The sequence below is a fragment of the Pteropus medius genome, unplaced genomic scaffold (assembly GCF_902729225.1).
Source record: "Pteropus medius unplaced genomic scaffold, Ma_sr-lr_union100, whole genome shotgun sequence".
NCBI classification, from domain to species: Eukaryota; Metazoa; Chordata; class Mammalia; order Chiroptera; family Pteropodidae; genus Pteropus; species Pteropus medius.
In genome coordinates, this window is record NW_024348304.1 from 8,218,677 (window position 1) to 8,236,172 (window position 17,496).

Consider the following 17,496-nt stretch of genomic DNA (forward strand, 5'->3'; position numbering starts at 1 on the left):
TGGCAAGGATGGTGAGCAACAGAAACTCTCATATCATGCTAAAGGACAGGTTTCTACAAGCACTTTGGAGGATGTTAGCTTTGCTGTAGTAAGATAGAACACACCATGTGGCTCATCATTTCTACTTTAGGCAGAAATCCTATAGGTATTCTTCAGTGCATACCCCTCTCAGTGTCTTCCGCTGCTTCCACACTGGCAAGTATATCAGACTGGTCACTGAGATATCCCAAGGTGAAGACTGGGATTGGATGCTGGGTCTAGTTGGCTCTCAAATTAAGTCTCATTCAAAATCTAACTCTGTCAGCAATAACGGTCATGTTTTGATCTCCTCAATCAATTTATTCATCTCCTTAATTGATATCCCAATTGTATTTGAATTCAGAAATAAAAGAAGGCACTATATGTATACATATATAGTCTCTATAAGATCAACATTTTGTCCTTAGATATTATGTAACTGGGTTTATCCATTTCTTTCCTAAAGAAAGCACCCTGTGAGTTAAAAAACATTTAAGAAAACTTAAAGCACTGTTTTCCTTTCTTTTATGATTTTAGATTAGAATTTATATAGGCAGAGTCCACAAGCTCTCCTTGTCTGCGGTCTCAAAAACTAATGCTGCCTCTCAAGGAAAGTACAAAATACAATTCATTCCTCCAGAGAAATCAAGTTACTCACCAAAACTTTGGAGCCAAAACACCTACAGAAGCTCAAAAGTTCCCCCAGTACCAAAATCCATAATGACTAGTTTTCACTCTGATTTCATTCTTTTTACTATGCTCTCTATCTCCCATATGTTTTTTTTTTGTTTTTTTTTTTTTACCCAGGAGGAAGTATAGAAGAACCTGTTTTTCTATCTTTGATCCCAGAGTAAATGATTTTCTCCTTTTAAATACATTTATGTATTTTACCATTGTTCAATTTGCTTTGCATTTTCATGATTATATCCAAGAGTTCTTCTATTTTTTAAAGAATGTAACCTCAAATTTTAATGAAACTAATATAACAGATGTGTCCTCTCTACTCTGTGTAATCTAGATAGATTTATCTAAAATTGCCTCTTTTGGAGAATTTCACTGAACTCCCTAGATTACTTTGAATTTACAGAGAATCATGTTCCGGTGGTACACTCTGCTCTTAGGTCTCTCAATCACATATGTTGTTTTATTTTGTGGTATTTTATCCCGGAGAAAAAGTTTCAATCCCTTTCACTGGTGTCAATTTATGCATGGAGAAATAGATCAATAGATAGTCCCCAGATCATGTGCAACTTGGATTTAAGTAAAAATTTAGAGACGACAGGAAAGGGTTTGTATTGTGGAAACTGGCTTGTGAATTTTCATCATCTCTCTAAATTCCTAATATGTCTTCTATCTAACTGGGTCTTCACAGATTCTGCTACTATTTCTCTACATCGAGTTTATGCTTATGCTCTGCTGTAAAGCTAAAGAACAAAATTGCTCCTTCTGCCTCATACAGCGACGTTCTCCCCGCCCCATCCCACCACCCTGCAATGATTAACACCAGATCGTGGGTGAAGTTATCAGAGCCGAGTTCACATTCTACCTCCAGCAACTTCAAGAGCACCCCTCCCTCACAGAAATGGATAAACAGTTAAGAAAATTCTCTTTATTGGTGATAAAATATTTTCTGCTTTGTAGCAATTAGAAAAGTGATATCTATAGAGATACAAAGTCAAAAGTGAGTGTTTTCTTCTTCAGCCTCTTTCTACTATGTTGTCCCTATTCAGAGTTTATTTCTGTTAAAAAATTTTATTTACAATGGTTGCATACAACTTTTGTGCATATTAAACATTTGAAGGTTTTACTTCAAATATATATCTTGGATATGCATTTGTATCAGCATCTATAATCACAGCTTTTAACAGGTGTAAAATATTACATAATTTAATGATGTAATATTTTATCCAGACTATTTCTCCGACCCCTGCTCTCTCCATTCTGCTAGCTCATTATCTGGCAAAATCCTGTAAATACCCGGAGAAATTTTTGGGGAGAGTTGGGATCGGAAGAGACAATCGGGAATAGTGTTAGGTATCGCGAGATCAGAATGTGTTTTCCAAACACAGCACACAATACCTATGAATATAATTGCTGACCACGAGAGAACTATTGTAATTCCTGAATATATTTCTCAAGGTCTCGCCTCTCCTGAACATCCTACTCTCATCTCTCAAGTAAGGCCAGAAATACAACTTTTGCATACCAGACCATTTCCCCCAATTCCTCACTAACCGAAAAGAAAATATTTGGATGAGAAAAGAAAAAAGAATAGATGAGGGAATAAACAAAGTGTGTTCTGCTGTGCACCAAACTTTGAACACATCATATTACACAATCTTTACAGCATGCTATGATATAGTGTACGTGTATGCACATGACTGCAGGTCGGACGCGAGGCTTAGAGAGTTTAAGCAACTTCCTCAAAGTCTCTGTTTGAGCAATTTCTGCTATGGTATACTATTCCTCCCCTCCTTGCAAAGGCAAGACAGCATCCACTAAAAGTCAGACCTAAAAATGCCTGAGGTTGCTGCAATGTGTGGTCTTCCATTCTTCCATTATCTGAATAACTCGCGGTTGATGAGCTTATTGGAGTGAACTGCACAGATAACTTTAATGGGTGCTCATCTTGGGACAAGATGAAACTGACCCTTAGTAACTTACTCAAGGATAACTCTGATTTCTTTTGAGACAAAAGGTGAGGGTTAATGATGGAATTTTCTTTCAGAAAGTGTCATATAGTGAAGCCTGTTAATTTTATAGACTGGGAAACAATCTCAGAGGCTTTAAGCAGCATCTGTCCTGTAACAGATATAGTTTATATAGTTTATATCTGTTACAGGCAAAACTCAGATTCCTCTGTGGTCTGATGAGATTTCCTCTGGCTGCGATGAACTACAGTATCCACAAATGAACAGGGATCTCATAGGATAAATTCCATAAAATGGTGGGCTGTATCGACCAACAGTCCAATGTAGAGCTTAACCTGGATAAATTCCAAGAGGACCAAGAATGGTAGCTGCCTGTGGTCTTCTGAGTTTATCACAGAAGGATTAACCTGAAAGGACTATCAATGCCAAGGGCTTATTTCAGGTAACTAGTTTGTTCTCACCTGTCCAGATGTAGTTGTTCCACTGACTAACTCTGGTTCTAACAGACGGAAGTAAATCAGAAGCTATAAGTAGTGGTGATTGCTTATAAGCATTCAGGTGCTCAGTAACCTTAAGGGTTAACGTCTATGTTTATGTAATAAATAAAATGAGGGAGGAAACAAATAAAAACCATATAAACAAAACATATTCCACATGGGAAATAACCAAAGAATTACCGTATAGAAAAAAACAATGGATACCTATCAAAGAAACTTTCTACTACAATTCAGATGATTTAGTTTTAATAACGTGTTATTGCAATTTAAGTTTTCACTTAAGTGATTTAACTTAAAGTGATTAACATAAAGTGTGGTACACGCTGTTATTTTTTGTTACCCTGTGTCTCTATAAATGCATTTCCAAAAAATTTTAAATAGTCAATATGGTTAGTAGAGATGATAGTTTTCAGTCTATGTAACAAGTTTTCCCTGTGGAATCTCCCAACAACAAACACTATGGTAGCTCAGAATGTGCAGTGTTTTTACATTGCATATCAAAGCCAAAAAAGAAAGCACAGTAGAATACTTTACGAGACGTTAGCGCAGGCTTCTTTCCTCACAATAATGGAGTCCAGGTAGCTAATAGAAACGTTATGAAAGGGAGCTGCAATGTTTAGACAGGGCAACGTTTCGCATCTCTGTTGTGCAGCTCTCTCTTAACAGAGGTGAAATCCAGACCACGCTTTGTTACAACGGCATTAAAAGTAAAGAACTCTTCACCTACCCAGTGATGTTCTTTCTGCTCTACATAGAAGCAACACGTCCAGGTTCAAGTTGCTGAAAACAAACAAACAGAAATCAAATCAGAGCCTGCTTGGCTTCACAATTGAATGCCGCGATGCAGTAGGAATAGTAACAATGCAAAGTAATGGCCTGCCGAATTCAATGAATACAGCTTAATAACTTTGGACCACAACAAGACTTGGGTCAAATTAAAAAGGAACATACAGCTCCTTGGGTATGTTCCACTGAATTAGTATTCTGAGGCATGTGCCTTTGCACCAGCCATAATGAGGACGGCAGGTTTCATTTACAGACACTGCCTACGTTAACTAGCGCTAATGTGTATAAATGTATTGTATGCTGGTCTATAAAGGCACACCAAATTTTCATTATGTTTCAGCAAAAAAGTGCTTGTTTTGCACAATGGAGTCCATGTCAATAAAATGGATTGTGTGTCACTTAAACCAAGTGACATGCTAATCTCTTAGAGCCCTCTGTCCTTAATCTCTGCAGGACATGAGTCAGTTTAGAAGTGTGAGCTGTTCTCACAGGTAGCAACTATTGAGCTCTTTAATGTAAATTCAAAAGCAAAGCTTATCAGTGTGTTTCAGAAATTGCTTCAATGTGGTTGCTGTCCATAAAAAAATAAAAAATAAAAATCCCCATCTTCCCCGAAATCCATGGGCAACTTTCAAGTTTTTACAGTGCCTGGGAGCACCTTTTAATTATAATGAAATTGGTTCTGGTGATAGCTGCCCTGTGACCAACTGGATTAGAGGCCTTTCTTCTGGCTATTAGGAAGCTGTGTCCCTTATGCAGTAAGGCGCGATCAAAATATCAAGTAAAGTGTCTCTATCCAGAACTTCAAGACCCAGTAGCCTACTTCTTTACAAGTAAAGCCATCCATCGCCACTTTATAACAAAAAGGCCAAATAATGGGAGTTGGGATCAAGAATTTGGTTTGTAAACAGAGTTACAAAGCATATGGAAAACGATGGACTATTTTTCTTATATCTTAAAATCATGTGTATTGTATGATGAAAAAGCTAGAAAAGCTCAAAGACAATCTACAAAACCTATCCTGGATCTAAGAGCTAAATCAGTTTACAATAAAATCTTTAAAACATGAGATTAAATAGAACTCTCCATCCAGTCACCTTTATATTTTATTTTCTAAATTCTAAGAAGTGTATATTTCCGGCTTACTTATTCTAAATACAATAAAATACAATCATTAAGGCATTAAGTAATGGTCTCTAATCCAGTATAATACTTTCCACAAAAGAATAAAAGGCTGGTGTTAAATGACAGTTTGTTGATAAATACAAACATAAACTTTTGAGGACAAATTAATATGACACATAAAAAGAGATATCGTTGACAGAATAAACCGATCAAATATCGTCACTTCTGAGGTCAAAGTAATAGAAAATAAGTAACAAAATTATGGGGTATATTTGTATAAAGAAATATTTTCTTTAATTCAGAATTTTAAAATGTATTTTTATTTAAATTTATTTTTAGTTAGTGCAAAATACATTTTCACTCTTAAGAAATAAACTACGTTGAATCAAGTTTTATTTTTGTTTGATAATTTTAAATCTGTCATTGACTTAAATTGTTGTTAAAAAGATTGTGTTTCTTTATTATTTATATATAAACACTGAAGCATATTAAGTAGTATCTATAATGACTGCAGGATAAAACAGTCAGGATGTCTTTATAATATACCCTTCATATTAGCTTCTGTTCTTCCCACATTCACATAGTAAATAATGTGTTGTTGAATAACTTATGAATATTGTGAACTCTGATTAATGAAAAATAATGCTTACAACAATAAATCAGTTTACTAGTAGCAATAAAATATGGCTCATTTTACTTTATTGTAAAGAAATGTCTAGCTAATATTTTGGAACCATTACCATAGGATTAGTACTATCATACTGACATACTTAGAAGGAAATTTTTTAAAAAATGATTTTGGAAATAATATTTTATACAGTTATAAAGAATCTTAATGCTGTTACTAGTATAACATTTAAGAAATATTTAAATACATATGTCATTGTGTCTTAATACAATAAAAGCATTTTATATAATGTGTAGAATTCTTATGAGACAGTTTTGAATTCTACACATTTATTGTTAGAAATATTCTTGTATATGAAAATGCGGATACCCTTCCTAGGATCTTATGGATTACAAAGAGAGAATAAAAAAACACAAGTGCTGTTACATAAATTTAATCCCTAAAATCATGAGGCCGCCAGTACATAGCACAGAATTGAGCATATAGGTGCCACTTATTTAACTTTTGCTAATGAAGGAAAGTAATATATTCTCTTACAGGAAATGTGGGCATGTGTCTTGCTTTTTCATGGCTCTCCATCAAGAAGGTCATGAACTGTAAACAGTCTCAAATGTTTTTAGGGTTGGCCCAGGCTCAGAACAAGGATTTTAATGAAGAAACACGTAGGCATCTGAAGCTTAGTTTAGAAGATTTGACCTTTCAAATCAATTAAATGCCAAGTATATATTGAAATACATTGTGTGTTCAGTATTTCCATAATACCCAAACTCAAAGAACATGGTTTTAGAATTCTTTCTGCTACTGTTTACAGTTAAAGATATTTTAAGAAATAAAACCGCAATTACTGCATTACTAAAGCGTGAACAGAACTATATCCAGGAACATTATCTGATATTTTTGATTAATGACTTAAAATGTAGACGAAAGAAATTATTGATTCTGATTTAACAGGATAAATGGAAAAAGCCACATGGCTAAATTCCAGGAAAACACCTTTCTCTGAATGAGGTGTTCTACTAAGTGATTTCTTAGTATTTCATTTCTGTATCTAATCTCTGACTTACGATCAATTTGTAATTTTTAAATAGATCCAATTTATACGTGATGTAGAAAATTTGGAATCATTTTCTATTGTAATACAAGGGATATTATATAGAATAAAAATACTGTCATCGGTATTGAATATAGGAGACAGTTATTCTTTACTTCTTAAACCTAAAGCATATCAGTTTTCTTTACATGACTCCAAGTTCTGAGTAGAAACAACTTTTGCCTCTTGATGTGGTAGGAATTATTTACCCTATGAGGGCTAGAAAAAATTAACACTTGTTACAACAGGAGTAGAGAATAATTATTTCTTCCTTCGTGCAGCTTCCAAAAGTAAATCAACTTGGTTTATCAGAAAAAGAAGAACTAAGCTGAATATGGCTAACCAAAACAATAAGGTAGTGGTGTAAGGAAAAGAAATGCCACATAAGTACTTAGAACATCGAGTTAAAGGTACCCAGAGGCAGATTTTACTGCAGGTGTTTGCAAATGAATCTTTGGAGAAAAAAGCTGATTGTGTTGTGCATATAAATAAAGGGTTCATCTTATTTTAGTGTATCTCTTTTATTATCTTGCTTTAGACATAAAATTTAATATTAAAATTATTTAAAATCCCTAATAGTACATTTATTCCTTTTTAGAAATTCACGTTTAGCTTCATTCACATGGTTGAAGAACACTAATTTTTGATAGCTTTGTTAGAGTAAAAATCAAATATGGAAAATATTACTAAATACCTAAATCATATTGAAGGGTTACTATTGGCCAGAGACTACACAAGACATTTGTTGGCATAATTTCAGACTAAATCTTAGAATAATCATATGGGTTAAATATTAATATATCCATATTCCAGGAGAGGATCAGGAAAGTTAAGAAATTTGCCAAAATTCATGTAGTTATTATGCATCAGTTATAATTTGAGTCCACATCACTGTCCATCATCCAGAATCTTAAACTGTGCATTAGTATTCCTCACACATTCCTTTCAAATCTAAAATTCAATGTTATAATTTTAAATAACATGGAGAACAAATGAAACGTTAGATATTAATATCAAAGTTACATATTTTTACTTGTATTTCCAAGCATTCTTTTATATTATTTACTTTGATATTGCAATATATCTTTAGAATAAGTTGCAGTAAATTTCTTCTTTACAGGTATAAATATATTTTTTCAACAGCTGTGTTTTAAAACATGGATTAATTGTTTTATTTAAATGCACTTTTTTCCCTATTTATAAACTCTTTGAAATGCCACATCCCTGATTGTTGCTATAATTCTTTTTCTAGAGTAATTTTGAGAACAGAAAATAATTTTTGAAGTATGCCTTAGAATATAAATTTTGGTAAGATATATGTACTTCTTATTAGAATGTATTGATGGTGATGAATTCTTTAAAGAAAAGTATTTTTTAAATATATAAATCCATGCATCTAGTATATATAAAGATGGCAACTAAAAAATTTTAAGATTTAGATTTACATTATTATTTTGCTTTAAGTCATTCAGAGTTAATAAAGCAGCAAATTGTTCCTATTAAAATTACAATAAAATATCTCATCAAATTAGAAAATATTGCTTTTTTTTTAAGTAACTAAAATCTTGTGGTATCAAAAAATATGTAGGTAAATATGAACTCTAACATAACTTCATTAGTGTTGGTGTTGGCTTTTCTCCTTAGGCAAAAACTCCGAAATCTTTCAAAAATCATTTCTATATTAAAATATTTGGCTAGATAAACATAAAACATCCCATTGACTCTGTTTGTTTGTTTGTTTAAGGAAGAAGAGAATGGTAGGAAGTACTATTTGCTTTTCCTAAGAAAAAACTTCCCATTGACATTTGTCTATAAAACATATGAAGTTTGTATAATTCCTTGGGCGTCTTCAAGCTGATGTCCAGCTGCTGGACCATGTTCTGGTTTTGTGTGACATTTACTCTCAGAGCTGCTGCTTCAGTAGTTCATACCTGTTTGCTCTGCAGAGCGTTTGCCACTCTGAGAGAATCAGAGCATGGGGTGTGTGAATATCTAGATGGAAATGCTTAAATGGTAAATAATGAAAGAAGAGGATAAAAGTACTTTGAAATAAAGTATATCCTTGACTAACATATTCTGTATGTGGAGATATTTAAAATGTGTGAGCACAAAGGAATTGCATTTAAAAACTTAAAAAAAAAAAAGAAAGAAAAAAGCAAGGGTTAACTACTAAATTATAGTTCCAAAGAAGAATTTTTTTTAATTGCTTAACGGAATTTTCTTTTCTTTCTATAAATAAACAGCAATTTAATAAACAAAAAATATATATACTACGTAATTAAAAACTCGGTCATAATACAGTGCTAAAGAATGATATATTCAGGTTATTCTAGTATACATATTTTAAATAGTGAATGTAGTTAGTAGAGATGATGGTATTCAGACTGTAAAAATATAGGTAGATTAGAGATAGAGATAGAGATCGAGACAGAGAAGATAGATATTTTATCTCACGATATCACCACCTTATTCAGGAAACTACTATAGTAATTCAGAAAACTATCACTCTGTATCAGTACCATCAAAAGTACCATCTTCCTGGATTAGATCCTAGAACAGAACAAAAAATTTAGTGGGAAAGGTAGTGAAATCCTAATAAAGTCTGTAATTGATTTAATAGTAATATTCCAAAGTTGCTTTTCTTGATTTGACTTAATTATCTTAATTAGATGTTTACATTAGGGGGAATTGGGTGAAAAATATATGGGAATTCATTGTAAATCTAAAAGTATCCCAAATAAAATGTCTATTTAAAAATCATACTGTATTGTATCAGACATGCAGGTTTTATCCATTCCTTTAGCAGATATTTATTCAGTAGCTATTGGTGCTAGTCTTGAGCTTGGCACACAATGGTCAATGGGGAACTAGAAATAAATAGCACAACACAGATAATATAGAAGCCAAGGTTCTTGCTCTTATGGAAACTACAGGCTAATATGAGAAAGATGTACTGAGCAATTTTTTAAAAGAGGAGATACACAATTATAAATTTTAAATATTTAAATTTTAAAATTTAACAATAAATTTAATAAGCAGAAAAAGGTTACTGAGGGAAAATTGCAAAATGAATGCCTCTGTGATTTTATTTTAGTTTTTTATTGTGGTAAAATATACATAGCATAAAGTTAACAATATTTAAGTGTACAATTCAGTGGCATTAAGTATATTCACACTGCACAACCATCACCCCATCAGAACTTTCTTATTTGCTCAAACTGAAACTCTGTACCCATTAAATAATAACTCCCCTCCCCCCGACTTCCCACCCCACCACTTCAGCCCCTGATAGCCACTTTTCTACTTTGTTTCTGTGCACAGTATAAGTGCAATCATATACTATTTGTCTTTTTGTGTCCAGCTTATTTTACTTAGTATACATGACTCAGCATAATGTTTTTGAAGTCCATCCATCTTGTAGCATGTATCAGAAAATCATTCCTTTTTAGGCTAAATAATATTGCCTTTTATGTATACACTGTACTACATTCTGTTTATCCATTCATCTACTGATGGGACATTTGGGCTGCTTCCATCTTTGAATACACAATGCTTCCATGAACACTGATGTACACACATCTGTTTGAGTGTCTGCTTTCAATTCTTTTGGGTATGTAGCTAGAAGCGGAATTGCCAGTTCAAATGGTGGCTCTGTGTTTAATTTTTTAAGGAACCACCACACTGTTATCCAGCACTGCTATTTTTAAACAACTAAAGTAACGTGCAAAGAAAGGCCATTTCTTTGGATGAGGAATGGGTGTGAAGGCAGTTGTAAGAAAGAGAAATCTTGACAAAGAGGAAGCAGCATGGCACAGAGGCTGAGGCCAGAAAGAGATCAGCCACTTTTCAAGACTGAAAACAAATCAGCACGTGTTTGTCTGTGGAGAGAGAAAACTAGTGGAGTTCAAGATGAGGCACAGACTCACACAGGGGCCGGGTCCGATAAAGCCATGTATGCCACTGCAGTGTCTTTACATTTTATTCTATGTACAAAAATAAGGCACACTGAAGGATGTTTAAAGTAGGAATACCCAATGGATTAAAATTTTCCATGTGAAAAATGGATTAAGAGTCAGGCAAAAAACACATGAAGTGAGGCACGCTGGGTGGCCAGTACCACGGTACTGCAGGTAAGACTTTTATTATTGCCTAGTCTGAGCAAGGTGGAGTTTACGATTATGACATGAGGAACTAGGTGACAAATCCAGTGTAGAAAGTGTAGGAGGTAAGGGGGAGAGCGGTATCAGAAATCACTTCCAGGTTTGTTTGTAACAACCGGATGAATGATGGCACAATTTGCCAACATGGAAGAACTTGGTTTTAAAAATGTCAAATTTGAAGCATCTATTACATATCGAAATTCTTTTTATTATCATTAAAGTTTTTCTTTGACTTTAGAAAAGCAGACTTTATTTGAAAAGGAAGAACTTTGGAAATTAATTTTTTTCAGTTTCTTCTTGCCAGGCAGATAGTAACCCTATAGAATTAAGCATTTTATCTTTTTTTGCTCATTTTATTCTGGAAGTGCTAAAAAACTGATTTTTTTTTTAAAGCAAAATAAACAAAATACACCTGAAACCTTTCAACAGATTTTTTTTTTCATAGAGGCATTAAAATTTATTGCTCACAATTATTTGGTTAATTTATTCTACATAGTTCGTAAAACCTGGCCACTCGTGCAAAATACGTACTACCTTTGAAATACATTACAAAAAGGCTTGTCCATACAGAACTAATTTACTGTATAAATTTAAAATCTCACAATTCATTTTCCAGATTTATTCTCAATTTTATTGTCCTCGAGGCTTAGCAGAGTCTTCTCTCTTATGTTTTAGTCATTACTATTGTTTGGTTGTATTTCTTGAAGTCTTTGGTTTCCTTCCCCACATAAATAGAAGTGCCCTGGCAAAGATAATCTCTTTGTCACCCATTGATAGGAATTTAGAACTGCTGTCACTTGGTGATTTATAATCTTAGTGTTCTTGGAACTGTATTGGTTTCATGCCACTTCACAAGCAGCTCCTTCTCTTTGATATTTTACAATATAATTATTTAATCTGGTAATTCTACTTCGTGCATTTCATCTCTCTAAAGTATATTTCCAAATAAAATGCCTACTTAGGAGCCTGGAGACACTTTAAATAAGCCCAAAATATGTTATACTTCTACTGTGTGATTCTTGTAGAAAACAGATGGTCTTCATTTGGTAATTTATGTGCCTTGCTATCACTACCAGAATGCAATATATTAGCAAAGGCTTAACTGACACCGCATTAATAGGGTAGAAAGTAGCAATTATCACTTTGACTTTAGGGCTGTGATTGTTTTCATATTTTTATGAATATATGAGTCTATCATGTGTTTTATTATTTTCTCCTCCAACTAGTCATTAGCCATGAGTAAAATGAAGTGTTACATGGAAAAACACAGAAGAAAAAGGATTTTTAAAAAAAGAAGGGGAAAAGAAAGAGGAGGATAAGAAAGTTCAATTTTGAAGAAAACTTTAATGAAAGTTAACAGTCATATTAATCCGCTTTTACGGATTATAAACAAAATAATATATGATTTAAAATAATATATGCCTACTTTAGAAAAGTCAAAAATACAAGAAAAAAAGCAGAAGAAGGTAATGTCATCGGTGATTCTAACAAGAAATGTTCATTATTACCATATTAGTGTATACTTTTCAGTATTTTATCTATAATGGCAATCAAAATGAATATCGTTCAGAGAGCACAATATAACTTAAAGAAATACAAATACTATAAACTCCTTTCAAGCACAGTTTCAGGCAGTGTATAAAAGTACTATTATTGTTTATATATTTCTGATAAATTTGCATTGTAAAGCATGTCAGTCTTGATTGACATATAACTTGTGACTCTGCGTTTACAAGTAGCCTACACAGATCCCTTTCAGGCAATGAGAGGACAAAGAAGACCCAATTTAGATAGGGATAAGGGGTGGGAGGGGGCATGATGTGCTTTTTTCTCCAGTAGCTAGGGAGTGTCACTTCTCCTCTGAAAAATCTGTAAAAGGTTACTCACTGAAGATTCTTAACTTTAGGGGCCATTTAAAGGAAAAAAGAAATATATCTCAGTGTGTAAACAGGATTGTGGAAAGACATGTAATATATTTTTAGCAAGGGTCAAAGATAAGATACAAATTTATTCATCTCTGAGGCTTTTGAATATTAATATTTGTGACACAATATGCATAGTGATAGGAACATTTTGCATGGAGTCAGACAAGCACAAGTCCAAATTTTGACTTTGCGTTTTACATCTGTATGAAATGAAGCATGTCCTGTAACCTCTCCAACTTGGCTCAATTTACTCATCATTAAAATGAGATTAATAATAAGACCTCCTTATTGATTGTTGTGATTATTGGATAAGATTTGTGTAAACAGCTTAACATAGTTAGTGACATACAGTAATGTAGTAATAGTGACAAATGAATGGTACAAATATATGGTAGCCACAGAGGTATTTCTTAAATCAGTGTTTCTTTTTCCTACTTGAATTGCTATGATACTACTTCATAAACAGATACCATATATCCCATCCTCATTGCTGATACTAGATTAAAAAATTAGGTATGTTATTTAAGGGTACAATCTTGAAACTAGTAGATAAGTCCTGGAGACATAATGCACGTCATAGCGATTACAGTCAACGGTACTGTGTTATAAACTTCAAAGTTGCTGAGAGACTAGATCTTAATTGTTCTCAACATGAACAAGAAGTGATAATTATATGACAAGACAGAGGTGTTAGCTAACATCATGGTGGTAATCATATTGCAGTATATAAATGTATCGAATCAGTACATTCTACACCTTAAACTTATACAATGTTATACATCAGTTATATCTCAATTAAAAATTAAAAATTAATTCATACATCATATTATAAATGTGTAGAGAATGTGCATTTTCCTCTGATCTACTTTATAAATTCGGAGACCATGCTGTCAGAAGATACTATCTACAATTCTATGATTATTTAAATCCAGAGGTTTGTGGCCCTTTAAATACAGATCTTGTAAACGTAATTTTATTTTTTCGATTGCCCTTAGAAAACCTACACACTAGTTGAGAGGCAAGCACGGAATAGGAAAAAAGGTATTCACCATTGAGATGAGATATCTGGTTAATCCTAGGCAAATAATCTATCTTATCTGAAACATAGTATTTTGTTTGTGAATGAATAGATTCAATTAAATCACTGCATTGAGCTCTAACATTCTCTTCCATTCCTGTGCATTCGCTTTCTCTGCAAATATCATAGAGCCCACACAGCAAATCTTCTCAAACACTAAAGGTCAGTGTTGATTATAGACTGAGGATAGAGATGATAATTGAATATGTGATAGGAATAACATTTTCCTTTATTGATATGTATGAAAAGCACAAGGGCAACATAATCAAAGTATCCAAGACAGATCAATGGGGAACTCTATTGCCAAAGGAAAGAGATTTGATTTTCAGTTACCAAAATACAGTGAGAGCTGATGAAAGACTGGAGCAGAATCTTTAGAACCAACGCAGGAGCATCAAACTGGGATGAGCCTGGATAAAAAGCAGCAGAATAACTAACGCGTTCTTGTCCAACAAACAGATTGCACTTGGGCCTTGATGAAAGATACTTGCTGTGTTTTATATGTTACTTCTGTCACTTAGTTCCTTTCTGACTAAGAGTGCTCAATATACCTGTCACAGCCTTTTCCTAATTTGCTCTGAATAGATCTGAACTGGGTGAAGGCAAGGCAGGGGTGAGAGGAAGTTAGGGGGCAGTGTCAAAGCCAAATTTACCGAGTATTTAGGATATGCCAAGTAATTTGCCAGGGAATGTACAATCTGATCTAGGCATCGTCATCACGGCCGCCATCTCAAATAGTTATCCTCATCATCTCCACTTTACAGATGTGATAAATGAATGTCAGAGAGATTATTTATCCAAGGTCACACAGATAGTAGGTGACTATTACTAAATGGGAAGCTCTGTTTGGAAAATTCTAAATCCGACATCGTTAAACACAACATACAATTTTGAACTGGGGCCTTCGGTGAATTAGGAATATGTTGGGAAATTTTTCTCTTCCGTCTGCCCTGAGGCAGTGCTGGGGACCCTGGGCAGCATAAGCCCCAGTCCAGTCTCCTCCAGCCTTGAAAGACCCCCTGGACTTCCCCAGCTCGTGGTGCTGGTGTCATTTTCCATATATGTCATTATTTGAAAAAGCTGAGAGGCCCTGCTCCACCATAAGACTTGAATAGAAAAAATAAAGATGCTAAAAAAACCATTCTTTCAAGATTTTTATCATCTTTTTTTTTTTTTACCAGAAATCAGCTTAAGTAAAAAATGAAAATGAGCCCTAAGAAGGAATGTGTACATCTGTATGTTACATCACTGTGAAAATTTACAAAATCTGTAACTGATGAAAGAGGCTTTAGCAACTGGGCAGCTGCCTTTTCAGAATTCCAAAGGAACAGAGAGAGTCACGAAATCAATGAGATACTTGACTTTACTTACATTCTACAGTAATAGCTCTAACAGTGCTGGTTGTTATTTACTTCATTTTAATCTCCTGATTACGTCGACAACACTTTATATGCAAAGAATGCCTGTCAATTCTCATATATAATTTCAATATCTTTATAGGAAACAAATTTAAATTTATTTTCTATACATTTATTAATGTATTACATATTTTGAATTTATTAACATATCTGGTTACTTATCTATATCCTTACTCATTCCTATTGGGAAGCCTCCAAAATATATATACAATACGATAAAATAAAGATTCAGAAAACATAAAGGCCAAATTGTGCATTGAATTCATAGGTGAAATTAATCCTGAAAATTTTAGGATGACCTGAAATTTTGCTACACTTGGGCTCTGAGCTTCTTGCTTTCTCATATATATATTAGGTCCTCTCTCAAATTTTACCTTGACCGGACCCAGTTCCTGCATTTAAAAACTAGTAATGCATCTGTTCTGCTTATCTGACAAAACTGTTAAAATGCTCACACAAGTTACAAATCTTAAAATAACTGTTAATACCTACAAAAATATAATCACATATAAATGTATGCCTTTAGGTGTTAAATATGTATTATAGTATTTGAGCATATAATAATAATTTTTATTATAACTAAATCCAAACAAACATTACACTTGATTTTTTTAGAACACAAGTCTCATTTTACCAAAACTAAATTCAGAAGAAAGTGTAAGAGATAAAGAGATGACTTTTTAAAATGTAATTTTCCCTTAAAATATGTGGTTTTATTTATACTGTATAATGATATATTGTAATGATTACTTATATACTTAGTCTTGATTAAATTTTGAAGAAAAAACAAGAAATAATAAGAATATGCTGACCTGGATTTGGGGCTTCACAAATAGTGTTCCAAATAGTTTTCTATCTAAAAATTGCCTGAACATTTTTCTATATTTAGTACTTCAATAGTCAAAGTGTTTTATTAATGTTTGCTGATATTATTTCTTCAGTTAGAACAATTATGCCCACGAGCTTTCTTAAAATTACATAAAATAACTAACAGTGGGAAAAAACCTTTTTCTGGAGTGGATACTTTCTTCTATTTCCCGATTGTTAACAGTGAACAGGTTTTATTCTATGGATTAGAGAGAAACAAAACAAAACAAAACAAAAACAAAAAATGGTAAAAGGCAAGACGAAGTAAAGCTCAGGAATGTTTCAAGTTAAGCACTTTGGTCTTTACCACAATTCTTAAAAGCCAGAACAAAAGCAAAGCGTTATAAATAACTGAACTCTTTAAGAGCTGTCTTAAAATGTTTAGGTTTAAGCTGATGGTATTTCTAAGTTGTATATTTGATGTAGGGCTTCATAAACTAGAGGTCCTTATAAAAGGAATCTTTCGAGACAGAAGTTCCTCGGAGTTGAAGAGATGATGGACAATATACAGAGGCCTAGATGGTATTTTTGGATTTCCTAACAAAGCAATGTTATCTCAGGTCACCTACTTGTAAATTTGGAGCCAAAGGCAAGCCTAGCTAGTAGAACCTATCTTATAACGAATAATATTTAAATTTTATAAAGATAATTTCATTGGATAGTCCTGTATTATTCTCCCATTAATTTCCTTGTGATTTGTGACATTATTATATTTATCCATTTCATTTTTAAAAATGCCTATTTGTCTAAAATATTGTATATAATTTTAAAAAGAAAAGTGCATATGTGCAATTATTTCACTAATTTCTGATATTATGCATTAATATAATTAAGAAAATTTCTTGAAATACCAAAAACAAACAGGCTTACAATTATGCCCTAAATTTCCATACATTTGATATGACATAACAATACACCATCACATATAAATGTATGCCATCACCATAAATTTCCAAACAGGTTTACAATTATGCTCCAAATTTCCATACATTTGATATGACATAACAATACGCCATCACTTTGCATTTATAATCTTATTTTCTTAAACATGTTTTATATTCTCACATATGAATATATATGTACACATACTGATATATGCTTCACTAATATAAGTGATCGACAATAATGAAATTAGTAATAATAATTAACAATGGCACTAATAACACACTAGTAATAATAATCTTATTTATTATCATTTATATACTAGTCACATATGGTGTTTTTTCCTGCACAGTAGCTTTGCAAAACATGTA